This window comes from Ceratotherium simum, chromosome 10 (assembly GCF_057802395.1).
Source record: "Ceratotherium simum simum isolate JZ-2026a chromosome 10, ASM5780239v1, whole genome shotgun sequence".
In the NCBI taxonomy this organism is placed as follows: Eukaryota; Metazoa; Chordata; class Mammalia; order Perissodactyla; family Rhinocerotidae; genus Ceratotherium; species Ceratotherium simum.
In genome coordinates, this window is record NC_141909.1 from 3,241,831 (window position 1) to 3,269,112 (window position 27,282).

At 46.1% G+C, this 27,282-nt stretch overlaps 1 protein-coding gene across 1 annotated transcript in view; it reads right to left on the reverse strand.

Annotated features, from left to right (window-relative positions):
* COL4A2 (collagen type IV alpha 2 chain) overlaps positions 1-27,282 on the reverse strand; it is a 190,436-nt gene that overhangs the window by 141,357 nt on the left and 21,797 nt on the right. The gene's annotated exons all lie outside the window — the stretch shown is intronic.

A 27,282-nucleotide genomic window follows, 5' to 3' on the forward strand; every position in this document is an offset into this window, starting at 1 on the left:
AGCAAAAGGTACAGAGATTTCCCATACATCTCCCTGCCCCTACATAGGCACAGCCTCCCTCACCGTCAACATTCCCCACATTTGTTAAAATCAATGAACCTACAATGACACATCATTACCACCCAATGTCCATAGTTCACACTAGGGTCACTCTTGGTGTTGTACATTCTATGATCAATAAGCCTTTTTTTCAGTGCCTACTAAGTGCCAGATGCCAAGTTAAGTCCTGGGGCTCGAGAGTCAAGGAGAACATTCCCTGGATCCAGGGACTCCGTGTGAAGTGAGCCCATAAGGACACGCTGGTAAGCACTTTAGTGTGAAAAAGAAACTCAGGCACAGAGGAAGCAGCCCTTCATTCTGCCTGGAAATGTGGGGGACACATCCTGGGGGAGGAGATGCTAAAGATGAGCAGGATCGGGTTAAGTTAAACGCAGCAGGTCAACTCTGGGCCCCATCATATAACACAGATCCTGGTGAATTAAAGGGAGAAGGGGTTCTGATGAGGAGGTGGGACTTGCAAATACACCTAAGAGGATGGCAAGCTCTCACGTCCACCACAGAGGTACCCAGACATCCAGGGTGAAGCGCCTGCAGAGGAAAGCTCATTCCCTTCCCTTCACTCTGCGAGACGCTCATTTGCAGTACAGAGGAGAGGGAGGGGGAAGAGGCTTTCCAAAGTGTTTATGTAGTGGGGTTGGGGTGGCATAACCAAAACTTCCGTCAGACACTGAGCTATAACTCTTTAATGAGGTTAGTGGGTAACTGAGGGAGTTCTCTGGCTGGACAGTTCCAATGGGGAAAAAGGCGTTTCTTGTCCTTGATCTCAGTATTCAGGTAAAAGAGGGACTTGGAGATTGGACTATGTCTGAGCTCTTCCGTTCAGACTGTGGTCACAGTACTAAGTATTTTGAATAGGAAGTGACAATCAGATTGACCTTCTTCTCTCCACTCTCTGATCAGCCAAGCCATCGGCCCTGCCTCCCCTCATCCTCCCGACAGGTGAGTTAGTGCAGCTGTTCACTGAGGAATCCCCATCTGGCTCGTCACCCTTGGCCAGACTGCCCATCTGGCAGGCATGTAGACTCAGGGACCCTGGGCACAGTTAGCTTCCGGTGCACTGAGTCAAATCTTAGCACGCACTCCCCAGATAACAGAACCCACTCCAACTTGAAACAAAATTGCATTTCACCACAGCTCTTCTACTCTCTTCTGAGTTAGGTCTCAATGACTAAACAGGATGGTCACTCGAGGACTCCCTCTGTCAGTTTGTCTGTCTGTTTTTCGTGCTAGCACATCTGCCAGAATCTTCCCTGTTCCCAACATGTACTGAATGTGCATGTGGCAATGCAGAGAGTGTGCCCTGGCTGCCTCTGCAGCGCCTGCCAGGACCGCCGTCCTGGACGGTCAACCTTGGATGGGTGCAGAGTAAACTCTGACTCACGGCCATCTGGCCCGAGTTACCTCAGACTCAATGTGCTTCTTGTAGTGATGATAAATTCCTTTCCTTTGCTAACAATTTTCTACTAGAGAGGGCTCATTAGAGAGTTTCACATTTTTTGTGTTCTTATTATAATTCTTTACCTAATCTAGTATCTGATGCATCAGTCACTAGTTTGAAGAACTCAAAAAAATCTGAAAATCTCAAATCCTTTAAAGAAACCAACACCTCAAATGCTTTTTGAATCTCTCAGTCATCTTGCTGTCTCGAGTGACATAATGAGACAGCTTGAGTTCCATCGTGCGAAAGTGAACATATATAAAATCCTTTCACACTCTCAAAATAGGATTCTAGGGGTTTGTCAATTTTTTTATGGCTTCAATGTTTATCTACAATGGGGCTCATTTTTAAATTCCATGATTTTGAATATTTGCTTTTTATAACCCCTACTCCAAGCTCCGCAATTGGTTTTATGGATTACCCTTAGCACCAAAGGGAGAAGCCTGTATGGGTCACCACACATACACTTTGTATTACATATGACCGTGACATGAATAGGTGCCTTGGCAGGTGTCCATGGCTCATGCAATAATTCATTTACCAGTTGTTTGGAAAGGGTAGGGGACTCCTCAGTCTAAACGGTGAAGCAAACTCATATTCTCCATCTAGTGTCTCACATGTTATTGTGAATTTTGGTTCTAAAGCCACTTGCCAAATCCCTGTATATAAATCAATGGTTGAAATGATTTTAATGGTTTTGAATTGATCTAACAGACTCTCTATTCTAGGTTTAGGATAGGTACTGGACTTAGTTAAAGAAATGAGTTCTTCATAGCCTGCTCAAAGTTTAATAATGCTTTCTTGCTCTTGGAACTAGGACTTGTAGGTCTGGTAACTCCCATTCGTAACACTTTTCAACGATATGTCTATGGCTCAGATACCCTGTCTCAGAAGGAGGAATACATCATTGAGAGGCAGCCCTCCCCCTTACAAGCCATAGCCAATTTCTGTCATGGAAATTCCAGCGCTCTGTGTGTCTGTGTGTGTGTGTGTGAGATGTGATGTGTGTGTGTGTATGTGTGTGATGTGATGTGGGGTGTGTGTGTATACGTCTGCGTGTGATGTGGGGTGTGTATGTGTATGTCTGGGTGTGATGTGATATGCGGGTGGAGGTGTGCGTCTGTATTTTCCCATCAGGGGCTTACATATCCTACAGAGGGACACTTATGAATTCCAGCATCTACAAGAGCACTAAGTACCACATATTGGAATGTCAGATCTCCAGGATGAACAGAGGTATTTACTTTATTAGGGCAGGGCATGTGTTCCAGACGTCTCTTAGAGGCTTAACAAGTCTCAGACCTGAGCCTTGGCATTCCCTTGACAAGACTTGGGATCTGGAACATTCTCAAGGTATGAAAGCTCCTGAGCACCCCGGAGGAGTGTGTGAACTGCTCCATGCGGTCCTATGCCTGGGTCCCAGGCACCCCCCCTACCCCTGGCAAACAGAAGAATACTAAAAGCTCACACCACCACCGCCCATGATCCAAGCCCTTGAGTCTACCCTTGATTTGAATGCTCAACACAACTCCAAGACAAACCATGATCCTTCTTCTTGTCAACTCCTTAATAAAGATGACTAGTTTCCTCCTACCCTACATCCACCTCACGAGTCTGCCTGCTACCGTCACACCTGATGAACTGGCCCTGGTCCAGATCTTCAACTTCAGAGTCTCAAGCAGGGTATACCTTCACCTGTAAGGTCCAAGCTCTCTCAGAAACATTAACAAAATCCTCGATTAGTTTCTCACTTCAAGTCTGAATTCCCATCGGTGGCGGCGAGTAGAGCAATATTCCAACACCCCATTCTCCCCGAGGCCCCCTACAGGTCACTGAGGTCATCATCTAAGCATCCAAGGAGGAGATGCAGTTCCCAGGGCTAGGAGGCTCCTGTAGTCCCTGCTCGAGGTGTAGAAAGTGTCCATTGTCATGGACCATGCCGCATCCACCGAACTGAGCTGGCCAAACTCTCACCTGTGTTTGGACATCCTTCATCCCAGGGCAGACAAGGGCTCACGGCCCAATGGGACCAATTATGCTGAAGATCCATGGAAACTGGTAAGGGCCCCCACACCCCAGAGAAAGCTTGAATCTAAAATGCACGAGTTCTTATGTCTTCGTATTCACACAGAAACCGCTCCCACCCAGGCGCCAGGACCATGAAGGAGCCCATGCCATGTGCTTCCCGGCTTGAAGTGTTCAGGAAAACACTTTCCTTCAACTGCACCAGTAAGAGAACACCTAACAGCCGCAATTCCAAAAAAATATGACAGCTGGAAGGGGTCTTGGGGTAATTCATCCACTCTTTCACCTTGCAAATTCACTCATTCATTCATTCTTTACTGAATGTTTCCTCCAGCTGCACTGTGCTGGGCCATGAGTATACAGTGGGGGATAGCTCATGTAAACAAGGAGACAAGAAAATTTAGTAAACCAACAATGAAACCTACATGATTTAAATTATGACAAGCGCCATGGAGAAGAGGGTGGTGTGAGAGTGAATAAGAGTCAAGGAGGCCCTAAGTATTAAATCACACCTGGTAACAGAGAGGTCTAGCATAGCCAGGCCCCTTCCCTTAGACTCTACTGTGCCCCCTACTCCTTACATGCCTACCCCATCTCCCTGCTGGCTGACCTGAGGCCTCGGCTGCTATAACGGAGGGACAGACAGAGAACCGCCAGCCTACAGGCCTGGGAAAGCAAGACCTCTGGATTATTACCATCAGGGAATCGAGAGCATCTCGGATTGGAGTGAATTTGAACCCATTCTTCTACGACCCTCAGGATGCCACTGCATTGCTGTATCCCCCAACTTCCCACTCAGGACTCAATTTCAATCCATTGCCACTTTATTGTCTGGGACAAAGACAGTCCACAGGGGTGGGGCATCCTCAGTTCTTGCTCAACTGAGAAACATCTCAGTTGCTACCAAGATGCACGACCATTGCAAACTGTGGCACTAACTTCCCAACTGTGGAAGGAGTTTGACTAGGGGATTAATCACGAATTCCTTCAGCAATGAACAAACACTCACTGAAGACCTGTGGGCGCTCCATCCTGGCAGCTCTCTCATCCCTCACCAAACAGAGACAGGGCCCCACTGGACTCATCTGCTCCTTCCAGGAAAGGCAGAGGAATTAAGGAGGTTGGGAGAGGCATTGCAGACACAGGGAAAGGGACGCTGATTTCGATACCACTGTAAGCTCTTGACATCTTAATTAGTGTTGTGGAACCGATAGGAGTAGTTTTGAAAAATAAATGCGAATTATAAGTTTTGGGGAAAAAGACAGAAAGCAGAGTAAACATGAGAAGCACAGTAGACCAGGAATGTCTCTGAGCTGCACCAGGAAGAGATGAAGATGGGTAATTCTTGCAACAATTAATAGGAACAAAACCCATCAGCAAGGGAGCGGTAGAGCGGAGAGAGCGTTGACACTAAAGAAATGAGAGAACATGCATGGTGAAGACAGTGAGCAAAGAGTTTGAGGAAGATTTATCTGGAAATAGTGTCACAAACGAAACGGGGTGGGTGGGAGGCTGACTGATTAGAGGTAGGGGCTCAGACACAACATCAAAGAGTCAATCAATCATGCTTGAAATACTGCCGTTCTTCGTCTAGACCCTCACTACTCCCAGTGTGGCGTGTAGATGCAGCATCAGCATCACCTCGGTGCTAGTTAGGATGGCAGAACCCACCCCAGATTTACTGGATCACAACCCGCTTTCTAACAGGATTTCCAGGTAAGCACACTGGCGTCTGTGGAGCACTGCACTAGATTAACAGGCTGGCATTGTGAGGAGACCTTGCTCAGAGACAATGGGAAAATTGCAAACCACTGAGCCATCTCCTTTAGGGGAGTAGAGAACAGTATATCCTTCAGGTTCAGTGTGCTCCGTGCCTAGAGTGGACCCAGGCATGGCCATCCTAGAAAAGTGCCGGCCCTTGGACTCCCTCTGACCCCTGCCATATGTGGTGCATGGAAGGAGGCTCTGAGCACCCAGGGTTCAGTCGCTGAGCTTCTAAACAAAGCGCCAAAAAAATTTTAGTTCTCTTTTCCTTATTCAAAACATCTTTTCAGGGGCCGGCCCAGTGGCGTAGTGGTTAAGTTCACGTGCTCACTTGGGCGGCCCAGGGTTCACAGGTTCGGATCCCGGATGTGGACCCACTCACTGCTCCTCAAGCCATGCTGTGGTGGCCTTCCACATACAAAATGGAGGGAGATGGGCACAGATGTTAGCTCAAGGACAATCTTCCTCACCAAAAAAAAAAAAAAAAAAAAAAATCCTTTTAGACTCTTCTCTTCTGCTGAATTTTATCTTGCCCTGAGTAGGTAGCCTGCCTTGCTGTGCTAATTAGAAATTCTAGGAATTGGAAATCACCTGGATCACTTAATAGCCAATTGGCAATGTAAAGGCATAGATACATTTTCTAGAAACCTTGGATCATATTCTAATCAAATGGAATGCAACAGATATTGTTTTCAGGGGCAAAGTGGAGAGCACTGAGCAAGAGATTTCTTGGTGAGCTTTTTAAAAGGGAATTCTTTTCTTTGGAGCCTTATCTGAATCTTGGTATCATTTAGAAAGATTTGCATGGGCATCCAAGACACATCCAAATCACCCTAGATGCATGATCTACATTCCTTGGTGAGTCTTTCGTCTCTGGGAGAAGTCCTGGAATCTTCTAAGCTTCCTGAACCAGGCATCTATCAGGTTCAAGTAGAGAATTTCTTGCCTCGAGCTACTGGCTCTCTGGCAGCCAGCAGAGACTTTGCTCTGCCATCTATAAACGGAATTCAGTAACGAGGCGGAGAAGACATCAATAGCAGCAGCTGCAGGATTAAGGGAGCATCCGGTCCCGCACGGTGTTGGCGCTGCCTCCTATTTGAGCGATCCACTGGCATCAAGAGAAGCAGGTACCACGCTGCCTTCGTCAGGGATCATGTAGCATCGGGCAGAGTGCAAAGCCTTTCCTCGGCCACCCGGTGAGAAGGGTGTACTGCTCCGTAGGCATCTGAAGAGTGGCGCCATCTCTAAAGGTCGAGAAAACTGCTCATTGTCACTTCCCCCAATGGCAGATTTGTCCTTATATTTAGGATATTTAAAAATAGGTTTAAATAATAACTTGAATGCCAGAAAATAAAACACACAAAAGATTTAGATTCTTTAAGACTAGCTATTTCTGTAACTCCCAGTGTGACCCGTCCTCGTATATTAAGGGAACGAATCTATGGATGGGCACCCGGCTTTTGGCAGATGTGAGTATTGTTTAAAGTGATTATATATATAAATGAAAGAAAAAAAACGCTCACCATTGTTCTCAACTTGCACATAAGAAATGAATATTAACCAAATTTATATGAAGATGCAAGAACAAAACTCATTTGTCCCAAAACAAAGAATATTTTGTCCTCCACATGTTCCAAGAAACTTCTTGTCCAAGAAAGTCTTTTTAAGCCAATATACCTCCAGCCAAAAAGCACAAGTCTCTGTAGGGAATTTACAGATATTTTACCACTGGACTGCCCCCAGCATCGAACCCAAGCTTCCCGTCCAGACAGATATTGAATAACCCATTCTAACTGACATAAAAGACAAACATTTCTTATTGTAAAAAAGCAATCATCTTCCATATTTAAGGTAAAAAAAAATCTATACAAGTCTTTGTCTTTGTCACAAGTCCAGTCAAGCCAGACTTTTTATAATTATCCTTTTAATCCAAAAAAAGGCCAACAAAGAAAAAAGCCAACTTGGGAACAAAGTTCCCAGTAAAGTTCTGTTCGTTTATCAAAACAGGAAATATAAGCCATTTCCGCACATGCAGCTTTAGAAATTAAGGAAATAATTCCAACATAGTATTAGCAAGACAAAGTATATGGCAGAGGAAATTTAGATCACAGCCACTCCACAGAGAACAAAACCCTTCTCCCCAATAAACCGGGCAGGAAACCCAGCCATCCAGCTTCCTTTGTTTAAAGCATTTCCAGGGCACCCAAAATAAACGTGTTCAATCTAGAATGGTCCTGAAATTGTCACCAGCTAGAGGCAGGGAGATAAGTGATGGACAAAAATCCTCACCCATTTAAAACGAAAAACTCCAATGGACTTTTCCCCAGTACCAACTGGTTCCCTGAGTCCCTGAGGTTGGACCTGAGTCCCTGCCCGTCCTCACAGGGCGGGGAGTTTTGGGGAAGGAAGGAGGAGGGGAGGAAGGAGGAGGGGAGGATGTTGTGTTGGGAACCAGGGAACCAGAAAGGATGACAGTAGTTCAAAGGAGAGATGACGAGCTACAGAACGTCTTTTAGGATGCAGTCTGCACATCCCATAGAGTCCATTTACCTCTGCCAAGGTGCATACCTGCGGGATAACAGCGCCCCACCTCCCGGCTTGCCTTCACAGCAGACAGAACTAGGAGGCGCTGCCTTCCGTGCCCTCACTTGAGTCATTAGCAACAGCCACAGGTTTTTATACCTGCATACTTATACACCTTTACGAGCAACCACTAGACAACTTCTCCAGCTTCTCTTTCTCCTCAGGCAGCTCCAAGTCCAGGGGTGTTTTCCAAATAGAATTTGCTGTTGATGAGACAACCTATGACAGCCATCTTTTAATGCTGGGGCTGAGGTGTTGACAGGCAGGACTAGCTCACAAAACCCCCCACAACTCAGGAATCTGACCAGATGGGGAGGCTGCTGGCAGGAACAGAGAGCGTGGTAGGCCCAAGACCAAGGCCAGAACACTTCCCCAATTACATCATTTATGCTGATGACATTTAAAGTGGGCTAAATGACAGACTGCATTCGAGCTGCTGAACTCAAGGATGAGGAAGCCCCCTCGCAGGCACTGTTCAGTGCATGAGCAGGTGGACAGCAGGAGTGAGCCAGACCAGCAGAATCATGATGCAGCCAAGGGCAGAGTCTAGGCAGAGATATGACCTAACTTTTCTGGACTGCAGCGCCCTTTGCACAAAATGAGGATATTAATGACCCTCTCCCAGGTCTGTTGTGAGGATTCTATCCCATACTTCATGAATCTCCTGTACCATCCAAATCCAAGGGTCATTAGTATCAGGGGCAGGCCTGGCTTGCTGGCACGGAACCCCAGACACAGGAATGAGAGTTGAAACCCTGCCAAAGTTGTATGAGCCAATGCTTCCTTAGAAATACCTTGCCCAGGGCTGGAAATGATCTCAGAGTATGGGTGGGCCTGGGCCTGTAGGTGAAGACACGTGGGCTGTGTGGCTCAGTTGGGAAAAGGGGGGTATGGCGCTTCCTGTCACATCCTCTGCCCTGGCAATTTTTCATAGGCACTCTCCTCCTCTCGAGGCAACAAGCAGAATCTGAATGAGTGTCCTCACCAGTGAGGATGGCAGGTATGTCCCCCGGCCCCTCTGGCATAGGGAGGAGTCAGTGTAGTTGCCGACACTCGATAACGAGCCACTCGGAGCACACGCGATACATGCTCTATCCAGAAGCATCCCTCCCCTCTTCTTTCACAACGTCCTTTCCACAGAGCGACCTGGCCTTCACCTGAGATGCGTCAGGCCTCATTGTTGGGTTCCTTTACTAGGGGCCGGGTGGAGATCTGGAGTTGCCTCATCTTAAGTCATCTAGTCAAGAAACTTGGAGCCTAGACAGTGAAGATCCAAAGACACGGGTGTGTGGCTGTTGTTACGAGTCAGGCAGGCACGAACCAGTGAGGATACGGGCTGGGGGTCAGCTGGGCAGCAGCCTCGACAGGCAGCCTTAAGAACAGATGCAGAGCCAAGTGAGGACACCTTGACATGCAGGTCATTCCCATCTTGAAGCATGAAAGGATGTCCCATCTGAAGTGTAAGTGGCCTCCATTTTGAGGTTTTTCTTCCCTGTCTTCTAATGTATAGATCATCTGAGTCCTGGTACCTTTTTCTTTGTAATTCCTGTTTACTTCCTGGAATCTGTTCATTACCCCCACAATATCTGCTGTCGCTCATAATATCTATGGCAGCCACAGTCCCAGCTCCTAAGATGTCTGAAAATTTATTTTCCTTGCAATTTAGATATGTTTAAGAATCTACAGCTGAATTCTACTTTGACTAGGATCTTATTCACTCAATTCCAAAGGCTGTTCTTAAACCTCTTCCCTCCTGGGATTCCCAAGGCCATGAGTTACCAATGAAACACAGTCTCCCAAGTCTCAAGTGAGAACGAGTTCTTCCTCTTTTCAAACATTTGAAACAGCTTGTTCAGCTTCCCATGAAGGCCTCTCATTACCCACCCCACTCTCACGTACCGATAATGGCTCCTTGGCCACCAATACTGTGGCTCATGATGGCCAGGGCACGGCCCGTCTGACTGGTGTACTGGTACAAGATCCCGGCTGGGTGAGCCTCCACGTGTCAGGGTCCTTCCAGGTGGTCTGGTCACTGGTCAATAAAGCCCCTCTTCTTGATGTCTTCATGAAGTTGCCACATAGCATGCATATTTTGAGAGCCAATATGTACGCCAGCTACCTTGGTGGAGTTGGCATATCTGAGGACACACGTGCACGTGCGCGCGTGCACACACACACAGGTGGAATGAGACTGGACACTGGATGCTTCTATTTGAAGTCATTTGACTGCTGCCCTCAACTTCTTTGTGGGGGGCCTGTCAGTAGAACAATTTCGTGAAGTCGCCCACCCTCCGCCCCCTTGACTTGTCCATCCTTAATATAGACTGTCACCGTTCATGATTTTATTAATCACTCATGTCCAGTGTCTTAGTCTGTTCAGGTGGCTATAACTAAATACCACAGCCTGGGTGGCTTATAAACATCGGAAATTTATTTCTCACAGCTCCGCAGGCTGGAAGTCCAGGATCAAGGCTCTGACAGATGTGGTGTCTGGTGAGCCTGCTTTTTGGTTCACTGATGGCCTTCTTGCTGTGTCCTCACATGGTGGAGAGAGGTCCAGAGAGCTCTGCCTCTTTTATCAGGACACTAATCTCAATCACAGGGGCTCCACCCACACGACCTAATCACCTCCCAAAGGCCCACCTCCTATCACCTGGGGGGTTAGGACTTCAACATGAATTTTGAGGGGACACAAACATTCAGACCATAGCACCCAGCTAGTACTATGGTATGCTAGATGGTATTAGCCCTTTAGTTTAGAGCCCACATCATATTCTTTTCACAAGATACAACATATTCTGTGTCTACACATCCTCTGATCTCTACACCCTCATTGCTTCCCTGGACGCACATGCCTTGCTTCTCCTGAGACCTGACTACGTGAGTTCTGTTCCTTTCCATCCAACGTTCCTTCTGCTCTCAAAGTCTCCTTCCCTTTCAAGTCCAACTGAGTGCTTAACAAAATACTTTCACACAATGGTGGAATGTTAAGTTTTAAACACATTGAGCATTAACACTGCCGGGTCTCCATCCCCCTCAAAGAACGTGCCTTTGTACAAGCTGTGCCTCCAGCCTGGAATGTTCTCCCTCCCGCCTTCACCTTCCCCATCCATATAGCTGAGACTCACTCAAACACTCACACACACCTGCCACTCATCCTGGGGAAACAAGAAAGTCAAACTGATGTTGATTTCACATCTTGTCTCCACTCATTCTTTTTAAGTATGGGTGTTTCTGCTAAAGCACAATATATGACTATTTCTGAAAAACTCTCACGTTCTGCAAGATCGCATACCAAACCAACAAGGCATATAGGGAAAATAGTGTTAGATGCAGACCACTCAATACCTGTGCAACTTTGTAAGCAGGGCACTAATAAAACTACTCAAAATCCCAGTAAAAGTAATAGCACAGGTGAATAGACATGTAAGATTCCCAATGAGTAAAGAAATACTACAGTAGATGTGGCACTTTATCTTAAAGAGCAGTGAAGGCAGTAATTTGATAGAGGGGGATGTAAAGAAGTGGTAAGACTGCTAAGTTGCAGAGAACAAGGGCCGCATGGCCAAAGATTGGGAAGAACCATGCAATAAGCACTTCCAAGGAGAGAAGCAGCCTAACTGAGCTAAAAAGAAGAAGGCTGGGGACGTGGGCATCCTGGACAGAGTTAAATTCTTGGATAGCTTGCTGTGTTCACTGTGCTAATCAACTCACCTTCAGCTACTCTGGTACTTGGTGTGCAAACGACACGCTGGGCAAACATGCATGAAGTAACATGACTTCCACTTTATACTGACATCATTCTCCTGTTTACCAGCAGATCTGAGTTAGAGAAAAAGCACTGTACCAAAACGGAGTGTACTTCAATATTCTCTTCCTCGCTACTCCCTCAGGTGTCAGTGTTCTCACCAAATAATTAATAAGAAAATCGGCCACATTAAAGACTATTTTTGACAGAGGCTATTGTCATCCAGTCATTTATATAGCCTTAGGGACAGAGTTCTGTCTCAGCGTTGAGGAAAACAACTCATCAGGAGCTTTCAACTCTTGTCCAAGAGGCCACCCATATCATTACAGCTAGAAATGAGTATTCTGTTGTACAGGAAACAGTCTCATATGTTATATTTAGAATAAATGCCCTTACATATTTATGAGCTATTCTGTTTATGCCCTGTTCAGCTACTGAGAGACAGTCTACCAAGACATCATTTAGTATAGACATTACCTCCCACGCTGTCTACACTCATTTTCATTACATGGCATGTCAGTTCTTGGTATTCCCTGGCAATGAATAAAAATGTGTATGTTGTGAGTGTTGGCATATGAGTCTGAAGTGAGTATTTAACATTGTTCTTTTTTTTTTTTGAGGAAGATTGGTCCTGCACTAACATCTGTTGTCAATCTTCTTCTTTTTTTCCTTTTTCTCCCCAAAGCCCCAGTACATAGTTGTGTATCATAGTTGTAGAGTTGTAGCTCTTCTATATGGGACACCACCTCAGCATGGCTTGATTAGCGGTGGTAGGTCCACGCCCAGGATCCGAATCGGTGAACCCTGGGCTGCTGATGCGGAATGCGCGAACTTAACCACCAGGCCACCAGGCCTGTTCTTAAGAAACAAAGCAGAAGCTATTTATTCCAAGAAGTATGCCCAGTTGAGGAGTTTGCTGAAAATCCTCCCCTCATGCTAAATTTGGTGGGGGTGGGGGGGAAATCAGAGAAGAACAGAATGAAAGAGACTTAGTAATACTTTTTCATAATACAATAAGATTTCTGTTCTGGTTTGGTAAGGGCTGGTCCAGGCAAGGCAGGTGTTGGTTTGTGTTGGCATGCAAGGAATACCAGCAGTCTGTCTGGGCAGGCTCGGGTCTAGCTCCGAGTAGCTGAATCTTTGCAAATTTGATGGTTATGTGAATCAAAGTTATGGGGGCTTTGGGGCCAGCGGTGAGTCCACACTAAAACCATGGTCACTTTACGCACTGGCTGGCCTAGCTTCTGGGGTAGAACTTCTAAACTTCTGCCTTGCTCTTTCTCCTATATGTACACAGACAAATTAATCATACCTGGCAGCTTTTAGAAGGTATCTACGTAGCCTGTGCATATCAGCAGTGAGTCAGGATTCCTTTGCTGTGAGCTTACCAGTTTTCTCTTTGCATTGGAAGAAGGTCTGTGAATAAAATCTACTCTCAGTCACAACAGAAACATTCCTGGGGCCAGTAGCTCCATCTCAGAGTCCTGATCGGTGCAGGCAGCACTCAGTTATTCCTGTGGATTATCTGCTCGGATATTCCAACAGTGAATTTTCAATCCCATGTTTCTCTTTGCTCCTCAGCAGGCTGTTGGGCTCTTAATTCTTGTGGTCCTGTGCTGCACACTCAGGGACCACATATGACAGTAACTGCAAATATTAAACCTACCAAATATTAAATTTTCCCTGGACTAGGTTCAGACCAAGTTTGGGAGCTGACCTCCTTCAATAAGGCTAATTTAGAATTAGCATGCACACATTTTTAGGATCAGGAGCCAGTTCTGTCATACTCTCTTATGCTGGTGCATGAGGACAGTTAATCCAATCTTTTCGTCCTGAATTTGGGGGGTTTGCAAGAGGATGGGGTCTTCCCTGGTCTCACAGTGCTGTGTCCTGTTTCCTGGGCTTCAGTCAGGTGTGCACGTCTCCACTGGGACGTGCCTGGCTTTGCTGGCCATTGGGCCGTGTTTGGGGGGACGTGCAGGGCTCTAGGCCCAGCACTGCAGCACTGTGGCCTTGCGAATCATCCTCATCCCACGTGTCCTTCAGTCTCCTCGTTTGCAAAATGGGTGGGGTTGTTAGGAGAAAACTAGACAAACCTGTGGGATGAGCTTAGCACAGAGCCTGGCACATGGCAGGGAGCATCTGCCATTCATGGTCTTCACCTTCGTTTTCCTTCACCCACCGAGGGGGAGATGCCAGGCTGCCTCCACCCTCACAGCTCAGATCTAGATACAGCAAGTGTCAACATCTTCACTGTTTAGGGAGATTGTTGTTTCTGGAGACATTTGAATATTTTCTTCAATAAGCAGGCATACACTACTGAGTCCATATAGAGCTCATGGAATGAACCTTGGAAAGTCGATACTTTAAGTCCCATGTACTACGATTTCTCAGAGTTGAGATTTTGAGAGGGAAAATTTAGTGTGCTAATTCATCTTTAATAATGGAATTCTTCTTCTTTTTTTTTAATTCAGTGAAGAGCTGGCATAGGCACAACTTAAGCAGCTCAACTACGCTGAATGTTGTGCCCAAGGTCAGCCAATGAGTCAAGGTCACCTGGGACTCCAGCCAAGACCTCCTATTCTCTTTCCGTCGCTATGAGCCTAAGTTAAAAATTCATGAATACTGTCTGAGCAACAAGGCCTGTAACTCCCCCGATGTATCAAAAGTGCTCTTATCATATTACAAACAACTAACATACTGAGATTATAAACATCCAAAAAAGTGGACTTCCTCAAATATTTTCAGTGATGTCATCTGGCCCTTCTTTCATATCCGTTTTTATTATGCTCCTGTCCTTTCAAAACAGAGTTTGTGCCACAGTACAACAAAAACCAGGAAACGTTGGTACAGTGGCAATAAGACGGACCTGGAAACGAGCAGAGACTGATAGAGCACAAACACCTCCAGATGGAAAAGAAAAGAATCATCCCCAACAGCAGAGCAGTCTGGTGTGGTGAAAACAGGTATTCCACGACACAAATCGAAAACGCTTGCTTTGCTACTTGGAAAGTAAATTATTGAGTTGTTTCCATTGGTGCAGACGCTCCCCTACAATGTCTCCTAGAAAACATTTTGAGAGCCTACCACCTGTCATGCATGCAAAGTACCAGGGATCTAGAGGCGAACAGGAAGGCTCCTTGCCCTTGGGAGATTGCAAGTTCATCAGTCCTTAACAATAGAAACTTAACACCACAATACATGCTATAATAAGATTATGTGCAAAGGAAGATGAGGGCACAAATGGGAAAGTAATTCTTACATGAATTACTGTGTTTTAACTTTAATTTTGATTGCTTATCTGCATTGTTTAAATGAACTTGCCTTGTTGATTTAAAGCATGTTGCCAGTCCTTTCTACACGCCAGTATGGATTGTCCATCTAACCTGATGTGCTTTGGAGTCAGTCCCACACTCACATCCCTGGGGTCTGGATCCCCAGCAGACAGATTTCCCAACTATAAATGGCAAAGTGGGAGGAGGCAGCAAATACAGAGCTTCGCGGGCTGAGGGTGAGAGAGCAGGGCAGGGAGAGGTGTTGGTTTGACCTTCTAAGGCTGGGCAGCCTTCGATCATGGTAACTCCATGATTCGGGGGCTTAGACATATTGTGAAATCAGAGTCTGATTCTAAGGCAGTGCTTCCATTGTTTCCCTCTCGACAAACGCATGTGAAGTAGAACAGTTGTGCTTCTTTCCCGACTTCATCATGATTCAGAGCTTCCTTTCACCCAAAGCACCACCCTTGGGAGGAAACCCCTGCCAGGAGCTACAGCTCCCTTACATCCATAAACAGTCAAGCGCTGATGGGAGGCCGGCGTTTCCTCCTACCAGTTCTCTCAAGTCTTTGCCCTTAATAGACAATACTTCTCCTCTCCTTGGTAGCAACCCATAAACACCCTAATAGATTCAGGAAGGGATGTAGTCCTTTGAAGTCCCAGCCAGTGGTGCCCCTAAGGTCACTTAGCAGAAAACAGCAGGAGGAAGGCCCGAAGATGATCAGGGGCTGCATGTATACCCGTCAGACTGGAGCAGCAGAAGTTGGGTTTGCTTCAAGATCACTTAACGGTCAAGGACAGAGTGACCTTGAGACCCTTTTAAATATTCTCTGTCCCTTTACAACTCTTTGTGCCTAGAATGCCTTCAGGAATTACAGGAGTGCTCTGCTTTCTCCTGGAATTGGCAGGTAGGACGGGACTTTTGGGCCCTTGAGCCGGGAGGACCACCCCTCAGAAGATGCTCCCCAAGGAGCCTAGACGTTCTGCCATAGCTAGGGTTGGTGGGAGGAGCCAAACCTGAACTTTCACTACAAGACTCACAGCACCGAGTATTTTCTTTTTACATTACCACTGTCCCCAAGTCTTCTTGTCCCCCACCTCCGCTTATCCTTTTTCTTTCTTTTTTGTCTTCAGAATGAGAAGTCTCTGGAAAGGGTTGACTTGCTAGATTCAGAAGTCAGCTTGTTGGTGGATTCGTGGCTGTATGGAACTAAATCCACAGGCTGGGCTGCTGGTGGCACCAGTTACTACTGGACCAGAGCTTCTCAGACTACTCCACGCAGCCCACTAGTTATCTGCTCCCCCATTCACCCACCCTCAAGGACTAAAGCCATGATTATGGTGGCATAAACAGCCAGGATGACCCTTCTTCCCATCAGTGTCAACAGCATCAGTAGAGTTCCCACAAACAGAGAAATCTGATGCGTTATTAGCATGTACAGCATGTGTCGGTGTTCAGTTTCTGGAATGCCTTTGAAGTGCCACACACTATCCCTGCTCTGGGAGTCAGCTGAGCAAGCCCGAGGCACCTCCACTCTGCCTCCCTCAGTGACTCTCCCCTCCACCAGGCCTCCTGACTGTCTGCCGCGGTACCAGTGTTGTGCTAGCACTGGGCACGCCAAGCTCAAACATGAGATTTTTGGAACTGGAGAAGACTGACAGGATGATTAAGTAGAGGGGACCCCAGCCTTTTCTTAATGAAGACCTACTTTTGACTTAGCTTTTTGTTTTTCTTAAGTCTTAGCCTTATACATGACGAGGATGTGGTGCTGGTGAGGGCTGAGGGTTGACCAGCATCCCCTCAAGCATGATCTGGAAGTAGTCAACGGGTTTAAGACTGACCCAGCTGGCCTCAGATGGGGCAGAACCCCCGCTCTACCCCATTTCCCACTAGAAAACTGGGTGCTACAGAGACTTTAGATAACGCCCCCAAGATTAAATACCAATACGCAAACTCCGAAGTGTTCAAATGCATGTTAACTCCCTCCCACATCTGGAAATCTCGTCATGCGAATTGTCGTGATAACATGCCTCTGTCAATGATTGAATTTGGTCCTCTTTTCCATAAACAAGGATTTTCCGCATAAAAGTAGAAAAAGAATCCCAACTCTCTGACCCACTTAAACAAGTCACTGAAATTTCTCTGAGCTCCAGGTTTGCTCTGCGTGTCTGAGCTCCATCGGTATTCTTACAAGAATGGAATAGCATGGAAAAGTGTCTGAAATCAGTGGCCCCCGTCATCTCCACTGAGGACGTGAGGGAAGGAGAGTTGCAGCCCCTGGCTGACACTGCTGCAGGCAGATGCATAACTGCCAACCACAAGTCACTGATTACAATCCAAGAGCACCATTTTCTTCCTTTTATGGGGCATACACTCTTCCAAAAATTGTCCTGCAGATATTTAACAAAACAAAACAAAGCCCCGAACTAAACCTAGCTCGTTATCCAACACACAAAGTGACCTCCCAGCCAGAGCACAGCAGCCTAGAGCCCTTCACTGGCTGGGCCAAACCTGGGGCAGGGAGGGGGATGCTGACAGACGTTGTCTTAGCTCCTGTCTTCAGGGGACAGCAAACACCAGGCTTTCTTTCTCTTGCGAAATTCAGGCTAGCAATTCAGGAAAGCAAAGCACTCCTTTCCAAGCTGGAAAAGTACGTGGATTTCTTTGGTTACTCTGCACTTTTTCCTCTAATCTTTCAGATAAGCGATCCCTTGGGCCCCAGTTTTAGCTTCTCATTAGAGGCCTGTTGTTTTCGTCGACTGGGATGGCCCAGGCCGTGCCCGCCTGCTCCAGCAGCCCTCTCTGGGTTAGGCTTCTGGCCTCTTCAAGGAAAGCGTTTTACCAACTCACACAGCCTTTCCCGTGTCTTTCCGCCTAGGTTTAGAACATCAGCCTCATGTCTCAGTAACTGTGCCCTTAGGAACTCTCTCTCTCTCTCCCCCTCACCATTTGTTTTCCATTTCATTTTTGCCCCTTTACCAGCTCAGGGTAAGAGATCCCCATCTGTGCCTTCCTAAGATTCTCAGCTTGAGCCCTTCCTGTGGACTAACCGCCTGGCCTTAACTGCCTCAGTATTCTCTCCTCTCTTAAATTCTGGAAGATTCTTTTCCTCTAATTGTTGGAATCAACTAGTGAAACATTTATAGACTACAAAATGCATATAAAGCTGACTGAATAAGCACTCATGAAAAGATCTAACTTAAAAGTCAGCTTAGAATATAAGTTAGCAATAAACAGCCCCTATTGTGGTAGATGGCCCATTAGGAAAATTTTTGCTTGTGGTTCTAGAGTAAAATCATGCCACTAGCCTCATTAAACAGCAAAACAGCAACAAGAACGGTAACTTCAAGCTGTTGGTGTCACGCTGTTTACTTTCAAAGCAATTTCACTAAGTGGGCTACGTTCAATCTTCACAAGTACCAACGCTCTATTTTTAACAGTTGAAGTGTTTGCTTTCTCCTAAGCTGTCCCAAAAAACGTCCTGGGGACACAGGCACACACAGCAAACCACACCGCAGGAATTTTCTGGAACCCGAGCGTGTCAAATTCTTATAAACACCAGCATCAGTGTTGGAGGGCCGCTGTGGTCAGCCACACGGAGCGGAGCCTCAGGACCACTAGGGTGAGGCTGAAGGCGGGACGTCAAGGCCCAAGCCTTCAGAAGCACAGGCTCTGACTCGGACAGTGCTGAGTGAGTTCCGAGGCAACCCTCGCTGACCCGCTGTGAACGGGTTTCCCTTCTTGCCCTGATCCGATTCCACTTCTGCTCCCGCCCTGGTGCTCCCACCAGCTGTCCTCTTGGCTTGGGCCCAGTAACCACCCCTGCTATTTGGGCCCGTCCGGCCCGCTGGGCTCCACTGCCCTCCAGCTGTGGGCCCCCACTGGCTCTTTTGGGTACAAAATGTTATGAGCATCCCATGTATGTCATCTACATACACATACAAATACAGTCTTGCTCATTTCTTCCCTCATTTCTCCTCGGCCCACTGAAACTTCACTGCTGACCAGGCCAGGACTCAGGGAAGCTGTGGGAACTTGTGCTGTAACTCATACGGGAACCTGGTGAGTGTCCCATGAAGGCACACAGGGCAGGACTGTGCAGCCCGGGGAGGGAAATGCTTCTGAGATAACGCCGCCCACAGCCTGACGCGGCCACTCTCCCTGTAGCTGCTCAGAGGGAGCAGAGGACAAACTGCCCTCGTGTAAGGCTTCCCAGCGGCTTTGCGTGCCGAGACACTGCAGTATCAGGAAGACGGTGCTCGGGGTCAAGGCTCTGTGTATAAAACGTTCAAACATCCTCGGGAAGGAAGCTCGGGACAAGCTGTTCGCAGATGTCACCCTGCCTGGTGACATCCAGGCCCCGCCTCCTATATTCCTCTACCAAAACCTCACACAGATCAAAAGGACCCATTCCCAGTAAAGGGAACGACTGTGTGTTTAACCCTTTTCTCCACAACATAGTTTTTTGTAGAAAAAATGAGGCCCCTTCAGCTGGCTTGTTGCAGGATCAGAAATAAAGCCATAGGCCGGCCCCCAGGAGGCCAGCGCAGCTCCTGTCAGCCAGCTTCCCCCGCAGGCCTCCAAAACACATTTTGTTTTAAGGATCCTATAAAAACCTACTGTTCAGCTTCATTTTGATATTCACTCCCCATTTTTTCTGAATTCATCTATTTTCATGAATAGTACCCTTATATTCAACTTTACAAGTGTAGCGCCATTATAATCCCCTACATGTTCATAAAAGATTGGTTATGCTTGAGACATACAATCACACATATTCTCAACGAGAGTCATTATTTTCCAGGAAAAGAGGAAATGGTCAACTTTTATTTTTCTATATCAGTGTGCCAGAGTAATTATTCCAAAATAATTTGGAATAGTGAGAGACCCAAAAAATGGTTTGTTTGTTCTGTTTTTGTTTTTAAACTCTGGGAATACACACAGATGCAAACTTTTCTAAATTTTATTTTTACATATATCAGCTCTAGGTGGAAAGGTAGTTTAGAAGTAACTAAGTGACAGTGTAAAGTCACATTGGAACGAAATGCATTGCTAACAGGACTTAATAATATTCTTACTTTTGCAAAGCACAATATAAGTGGGCACAAGGTAAGAGACAGACAGATGGACAGACCAGGTCCCTTGGAGCTGGGTCCCAGGCTCGTTAGCTTCCTCCTCCCCCTCTGAGGATGGCTTATGGATTGGATTGTGCCGAATCTGCCTGCAGAGGGCATCTTAGCATCTTTCCTCTGGTCTTCCTTCTTGTACCTCTCTCTATATAACTGAGATTGCACTTTATATAGAATTTTGCAACCTCATTTTTTCTTAACATTAAACATTTCCCCACACTACTAAAAGCTCTTCATAGACAAAACATTTATAAAATGTTGGCTGCATAATATTAGTTAAGAGATGCACCATAACCTTCTTAACCATTGCCACAATATTCTGCACAGAAGCTTTTTCCAAGTTTCCCAGATTATAAATCTACGTGCTGAAAGGAACAAATTTACTTAGCTAATAAACATCTCAAATGAGTGTTCCATGACTGTGATGAGTACAAAGGAAATGGAACGCTCCTCAACTTGGGAACAGAAGAAGCCTACTCCCAAGTGTGAAACCTGGATCTCACTCAAACTGAAAATGTGCGTGAATACCTTCCAAAGAATGTAGTCATGAACCTACTTACTGATGCAGATCATTATTTTGTGGCCTAAAGGAAGACTTTGGAACAGAATTATCTGGACGTAATGCAAGCACATGCACATGGCAATAATACTCATAAAGGGTTAAATGCCAGCCACATCTGGTGTGCTAAATAAACAAAGAAAGAAACAAAGACATGCTTCAAAAGCTCTTGACTCCCAAGAAGGTGGACTTTACAGCTCAACCTAATGGCAGATGCTACTCAGCTCCAAAAAGAGACACAAACTGTGCATTAATGTCAAAAGCACTTGTTCAACTCCCTGTGTTCAGGCAGTGGACTGGAGGGAGACACACTCGAGACGCCATCTCCCGTGCTCCAAGAGCTAATATCATAACGGTGAGTTCAGATGCACGGGAGCAGCAAGGAAGAGCAACAAGCCTGCTCGGGCTCTGCCTGGCTCCACCACTCACTGAACTTTCTAGATCTCAGTTTCCGCGACTATAAAACGAGAACACCATTAGTTCTTACCTCACAGGGTCACTGTGGAGGTAGCGGTGGAAAGCACTCAGCTCCAGGTCTAGCCCTGGCGAGGCCTCGATGGACCAAGCTCTTACTAACTGTTTGTCACTATGATGATATAGCAAAGCAGGTGCGACTGTCTGAGTGCCTTAATGAATGTATAGAGAATGGGCAAAGGAATTCAGACATGGCAGAGAGCATCTCCTGATGGGAGAACTCAGCAAGGCTTTGTGGATGATGCCCCGTGAGTGAGGCTTCAATGGCAGGCAAGAATCCCATGGGGGGATGCGCTGTGGGCAGGGCGACAGTCAGATACAGAAGGGGTCGTCACCAGTTAGCAGGAGCTGGGAAAGTGCCAGGGACTGGAGGGAAGCAGATCCAGTTTGCTGGAGTGTGCAAGGCTGTCAGGGAGCAGGAGTGCTCGGGGCTGGTGCAGACTGAGACTAACAGGCCAAGAAGTTATTTCGTTTGTTAAGTGATCTAGCCTCACAATTATGATGATGAGTTTCCCCTTTGAGGTGTATGATTGGAAGATGAGAAGGACGTGTTGATGGTCACTGGGGAGCAGGTGATGAGGTTTTCCAGAGAAAAGGTAGTGCACTGCCGGAACGGTGAAATGACTCCAGGATGCGTCATCTTTCTCTATACTCAGGTGACTCTTGCTGTAACAAGAGGGGCATTTTCTGTCTGGGATAGCTCGGTCATAAACCATCCTAGAGAAGTTAGAAAACGTTTGGAGAAGGAGAAAAAGTGCTTCCAAACATTGTCCCCTATCAAGAGAGTTAGAGAAGAGATGGGTGTAGAGAGAGAGCACCCAACAAGCGTGCAGGCACAAGAATGCACACCCTATCAAAGGGAACCAAGAGGCTCAGCTGCTCTCCATCGTCACTGCAGGCAGATCAGAAGGACCTGGGCTCAGTCAAGCAGGCTGGATGTGGGAAGGACATTGGGTCCCAGGACACCAGGGCTGCGATGGGGAGTGGAGAATCGTCATGAAGGGTTGTCATAAAGACGTATTTCCATATTACAGCATCAGGAACCATCAAATGGCAGCCATACCCCTGGAGTGGTCATGAATCAGAGGTGGAATGTGGGGCGCAGCAGATCCAGAGCTGAGATTTTCTTTGACTCTCAAGAATAGTTCTCAGGGTGATGGTAGACCACCGGCATGGCTACAAACTCCCCCCACCCTCTACCTCTTTCAGCTGGTGGAACACATCCCCTCCAGAAGCAGGCCTTGTCGGCCCCTGCGAGGACCCTGGCAAGTTGTGACATCTCTCAGCTCCACCTTCTCGCTGGCTCAGAGACATGACTTTCACAGCTTCCACTAGAATTTGGGATTCTGGAAATATCACTGTGTGTTTAGGTTGTGAAGAATTTCAACTGAGTTCAGCACCAGACCTCACTGTCACTGGAAGTAAGCATACATTTGAGAATACTGCTGATGTCAGAAACACATTACAGGCCAATTACACAGAAAAACCTGATACTGCTGGCAGGAGTCATTGCTTACCTTTCAAACATAACTCTCAAGGGTGCCAAAATATAGTATAAACATAGAAACTGATTCCTCTATTAAAAGTGAACATATTAGAAAACTGGATAGATCCCTATCTCTGAGAGCCCATCGTTTCTCACCTTCTCTGTGCCAGTGCATGCCTTCTTAGGAACATCACATACCAGTCAGCATTCAAACTCAGGAGCACAGAGGAGAGAAGAGAGAAGTGTGCTGCATGAGAAAGTGCTGTGTGACGATGGCTGGCACATTTCTTTCACTACAAAAGTAAAAGCGTTAGTGTTGTTGCCTCTATCACTTTATCCCTAGTATACTGCTCTCTCTGCATCTCAATCTCTGATCTAAACCTAATTAAAGATGAGGGGGGCTCGGAAAATTGTTACCTATGCCACCTTCTATTGAATGATAGTCCAATAAGCTAATCTGAGGATCATACAATTTGAAAGGTGAGCTTGTGTAGCCTCTAACATCCATTTCAAAGTCTATTGGTGAAGTGTACACAATACGCAGGGGGTTAGTAAGCATTTCCTGGTTTAACATTGTTAATGTATTCTAGATAGTACAATAAGGCAAGAAAAAAAGAAATAAAAGATATAAGGACTCAAAAGAAAGATGTAAAGCCATCATTTGTAGATAAATATAGAAAATACAAAAGAATCTAGGGTAAACTTTTGGAATTGAGTGAGTTTGGGAAAGCACTAACCATAAAAAAATTTGATAAATTGGACTACATTAAAATTTAGGGTGTCAGTTCATTAAAGGACATCATTAAGAGAGAAAAAGCAAGCCACAGAGTGGAAAGAAGTATTTGTAACCATGTAACCCTGTAACCATGTAACCAAACAAAGGCTTGTATTTAGAACAGACCAAGAGCTCCCAAGTCAGTGTGAACATAGACCCCCAGCAGAAGAATGGGCACAAGACTCCAACAGGCAGATCACGGGAAAGAATATACAAATGGCCAATAAATATACACAAATGTGCTTGATCTCATTACTAATGAGGAAAATACAAATATTGTGACAGTAAATATAAGATACCAAATTCTTCTGATGGTTGTTTTGAATTAGATTTTGGAATATTGCCTCATCTTGCCCTTGGTCTCAGAAACTTGGCTCTGTGGTTGTAAATGATTTGAATCTGAGAGCTGTTGGAAGTCTGTTAGCACATCTCCCTGCCCACCCTCTCATGGAGCTGTCAGGGTCTGCTGGCACATGCCCCTGCCCACCCTCTCATGGAGCTGTCGGGGTCTGCTGGCACATGCCCCTGCCCACCCTCTCATGGAGCTGTCGGGGTCTGTTGGCACATGGCCCTGCCCACCCTCTCATGGAGCTGTCGGGGTCTGCTGGCACATGCCCCTGCCCACCCTCTCATGGAGCTGTCGGGGTCTGCTGGCACATGCCCCTGCCCACCCTCTCATGGAGCTGTCGGGGTCTGCTGGCACATGCCCCTGCCCACCCTCTCATGGAGCTGTCGGGGTGTGTTGGCACATGGCCCTGCCCACCCTCTCATGGAGCTGTCGGGGTCTGTTGGCACATGGCCCTGCCCACCTTCTCATGGAGCTGTTGGAGGTCTGTTGGCACATGGCCCTGCCCACCCTCTCATGGAGCTGTCGGGGTCTGTTGGCACATGGCCCTGCCCACCTTCTCATGGAGCTGTTGGAGGTCTGTTGGCACATGGCCCTGCCCACCCTCTCATGGAGCTGTCGGGGTCTGTTGGCACATGGCCCTGCCCACCTTCTCATGGAGCTGTTGGAGGTCTGTTGGCACATTCTCTGCCCACCCTCTCATCGCCACAGCAGTCAGAATGTGAGGAATGAGGGTCAGGCATGAATTTTCCTGGGTCAAGGCAGCCGAGCCCAGGCGGATTGCCTAATGGCTCCAGTTTTGTGGTGGACTTGACCACTATTGACAAGCAGGGAAAATTATGACTTCCTCCTTTTTTAAAAAACATGGAAATCTCTGAGATGAGTAAGATGGAAAATTGTTGCAGAAAAAATATTACGGAGATTTTGGGTAGCTTTTCTATCTCTCAAGTAATCTGGTTCTTGTCACCACCTTGAGGATGAGTCTCAAGGAACTGGGAACATATTATATAGTATTAATTGTCCCATGCCAGCAACTTTTGCTTTGTTATGACCTGGCATTATCACACCATTTTCTTGGTATATTTTAGGTCCAGTACAAAATGCTCAAGCTGATCTTTGGAGGATGGTTTAAGAGCTTTGGGCTCTTTCTAGAAGAAAATAGTATCAGTACATTTCCTTTTGTAAAAAGCGACATGGAAAGAAAACTATATTACTGACCCCTAGAGAATCTGAACACCCAGGGATTATTTAAATAGCATTTGATGAGAAGCTATTTTATGTGGAAGTTAAGAAGATCTAAGACACACCATAGAGGAATGTAAGCAGCGAAGACTCCAAAACAGCCTAATCTCCTGATTACCAAACTATGTAGAGAGGAATCAGTCAGCCAAAATAGGTCAAGACGGGCAACGCTGCTGTCAGTTACTGTAGAAAACTCTTAATTGCTGTTTTGGAAACTAATTGCTCTCGGTAAAAGCATCTCACAGGAGGTCTTTAATTCAAAGGAGCAGGACCAAGTGATCTTGCCATATGGTACCTATATGGTACAGCCTGGGAAGGCACTCGACAACAGATGAAATAGGACCACGCGGCTCAGAGCAGCATTTCAGAAGGAAGGTGGATGGCTGATACTGGAAATCTGGAAAAACAAAGATATGCACTTTGCTTTGAACCATAAGAGAGTCCCAGAAATACTGGCCTGAGGAGGTTTTAGCCAATTTTCAGAGTTGCTTAGATGAATTGTGAACCGGCAGATGGGGAGTCTCAATAGATTTCAGGGGATTTGCCCGAATCAGGCTGACATTCTGGCTGGGAAGGGCTCTGGCATGGTATTGTTCCTTCCCCCCCACCAACACCTCCCAGCCTCATTCCAACTCGCCACCCACCTACACAATGAAGCCACCCAAGTAAAACATCGTGTTACAGCAGTATCTTTCCACGCTTGCCCTGAAACCTTATCCCCTTCTAAACGCTGACACGTCAGTTGTCTGCTTAGTGACCGTTATAATACTGAAAATTCCTTTATTTGGCTTGCTTGAGATGAAGTCATGCAGCTATAAGAGCGACGTGCAAAACAAAATCAAGTTCCATTCTCAGTTAAAGGGGCTGTGGAAAGCCTTGGAACCTTATTATTCATCACATTTCATTAGAAAACTGTTACAATGTCCCAAAATTTTTAAAAAAGTAATTCATATTTACAGAAGAACAAAATACACATAGTGTTGGTTTGGCAACTTAAAGCCATATATTTATTGAATCTGTCACGTTTGGTTTTGCCATTAAGAGATGAAAAGCTGGCTTCATAATACTGTATTTTGCTGCATCTTATAGACTCCTCCTCCACTCACTATGGAATTACACACTTTGATGGGTGTACTTGGGGAAACCACTGAGTGTTTCTCTCTTTTACCACCAATGTCAAGGCAGTTATAATATCCCCTATTTCTTTTGTGGGGTGATTGAGAATACCAAATGGACATGTCCACGGAGCTACATGAATCTGGAATAATTTGCTTGGGACAAACCTTTCCAGAAAAAGAAGGGTTCTGACACCAGCTCTGCCACTACCTGATGCCTTTACTACGTCACTGAATTCCTCTGGCCTTGCTTTTCTTCAGCTGTAAATAGGGATGACAACACCTGTCCCATCTATTTACAAAGCTGCTCTGAGGATTAAGTAAGATAGTGGCTATGAAGCTTTTCTTTGAAAAGTACAAAGAACTATGACAAATATAAAGTATCGGCAAGAAGGCGAGGGCAGGGATTTTCTGTCGTGTCCAGGAACATTTAGACAGCTTTACCCTCCAAATTCCACATCTGACGTCTCCCTCTGGTGACTCTATCTTCTTTGTATTCTCTCTTCAGAACCGCCCCATTCCCAACCTTGCGAATGGTTCTCACTATTGTCTAGGACTTTTAAGAAAGCCTTTGGTATGTCGTGAGTCACATCTCAACCTTCTGGATTCTCTAAATTAGGTATTCTTAGGCTTTCCAACTTCAAGAAATCAAAACTCAGGTTGACTCAAGGTGATGTCAGCGAGGGGGGGATTGTTCTTAGACATCTACAGAGAGCAAGGAAAGAGCAAATGCAGTGGTGTCTTACATTATTTCAAATTTAGTATATCTTTTAAAATACTAGCATTGGAAAGATCTGATACCCCAGGGATTGAAGTAATAAGTGACTTGTTTAAAGGTCCAAACTTCTCCATTTAATTTACTCTTGCGTTTTGTTCAGATTAGCATGTCTCCTATCTCTTTACCTGGTTATGGATGTTAAACATATTGTGCTAAAATAGAATAAGAATTTATTTCTGCCATAATATGGGACCTCAAAGAAGTATGAGTTTTGTTCCATGATGTAGCTCCATGAAGATCAATGGGTTTAGGCTTGGTAGAATGTTCTGTTCACCATTTCCAAAACAAGCCTTTAAAAACAGTGAATCATGTAATTTACTCAAAAAATGATCTAATATATAAAATGACTTAATTAGTGAAATTAGATGACAGCATTAGTTTATCAAGGCTGTCCCTGGACTAGGGCTTGGGTGTCTCAACTCTACCAGGAGCTAGCTGTGTTATAGGTGGGTCTCTGTGCCTCACTGGGTTCCAGCCTCCTTGT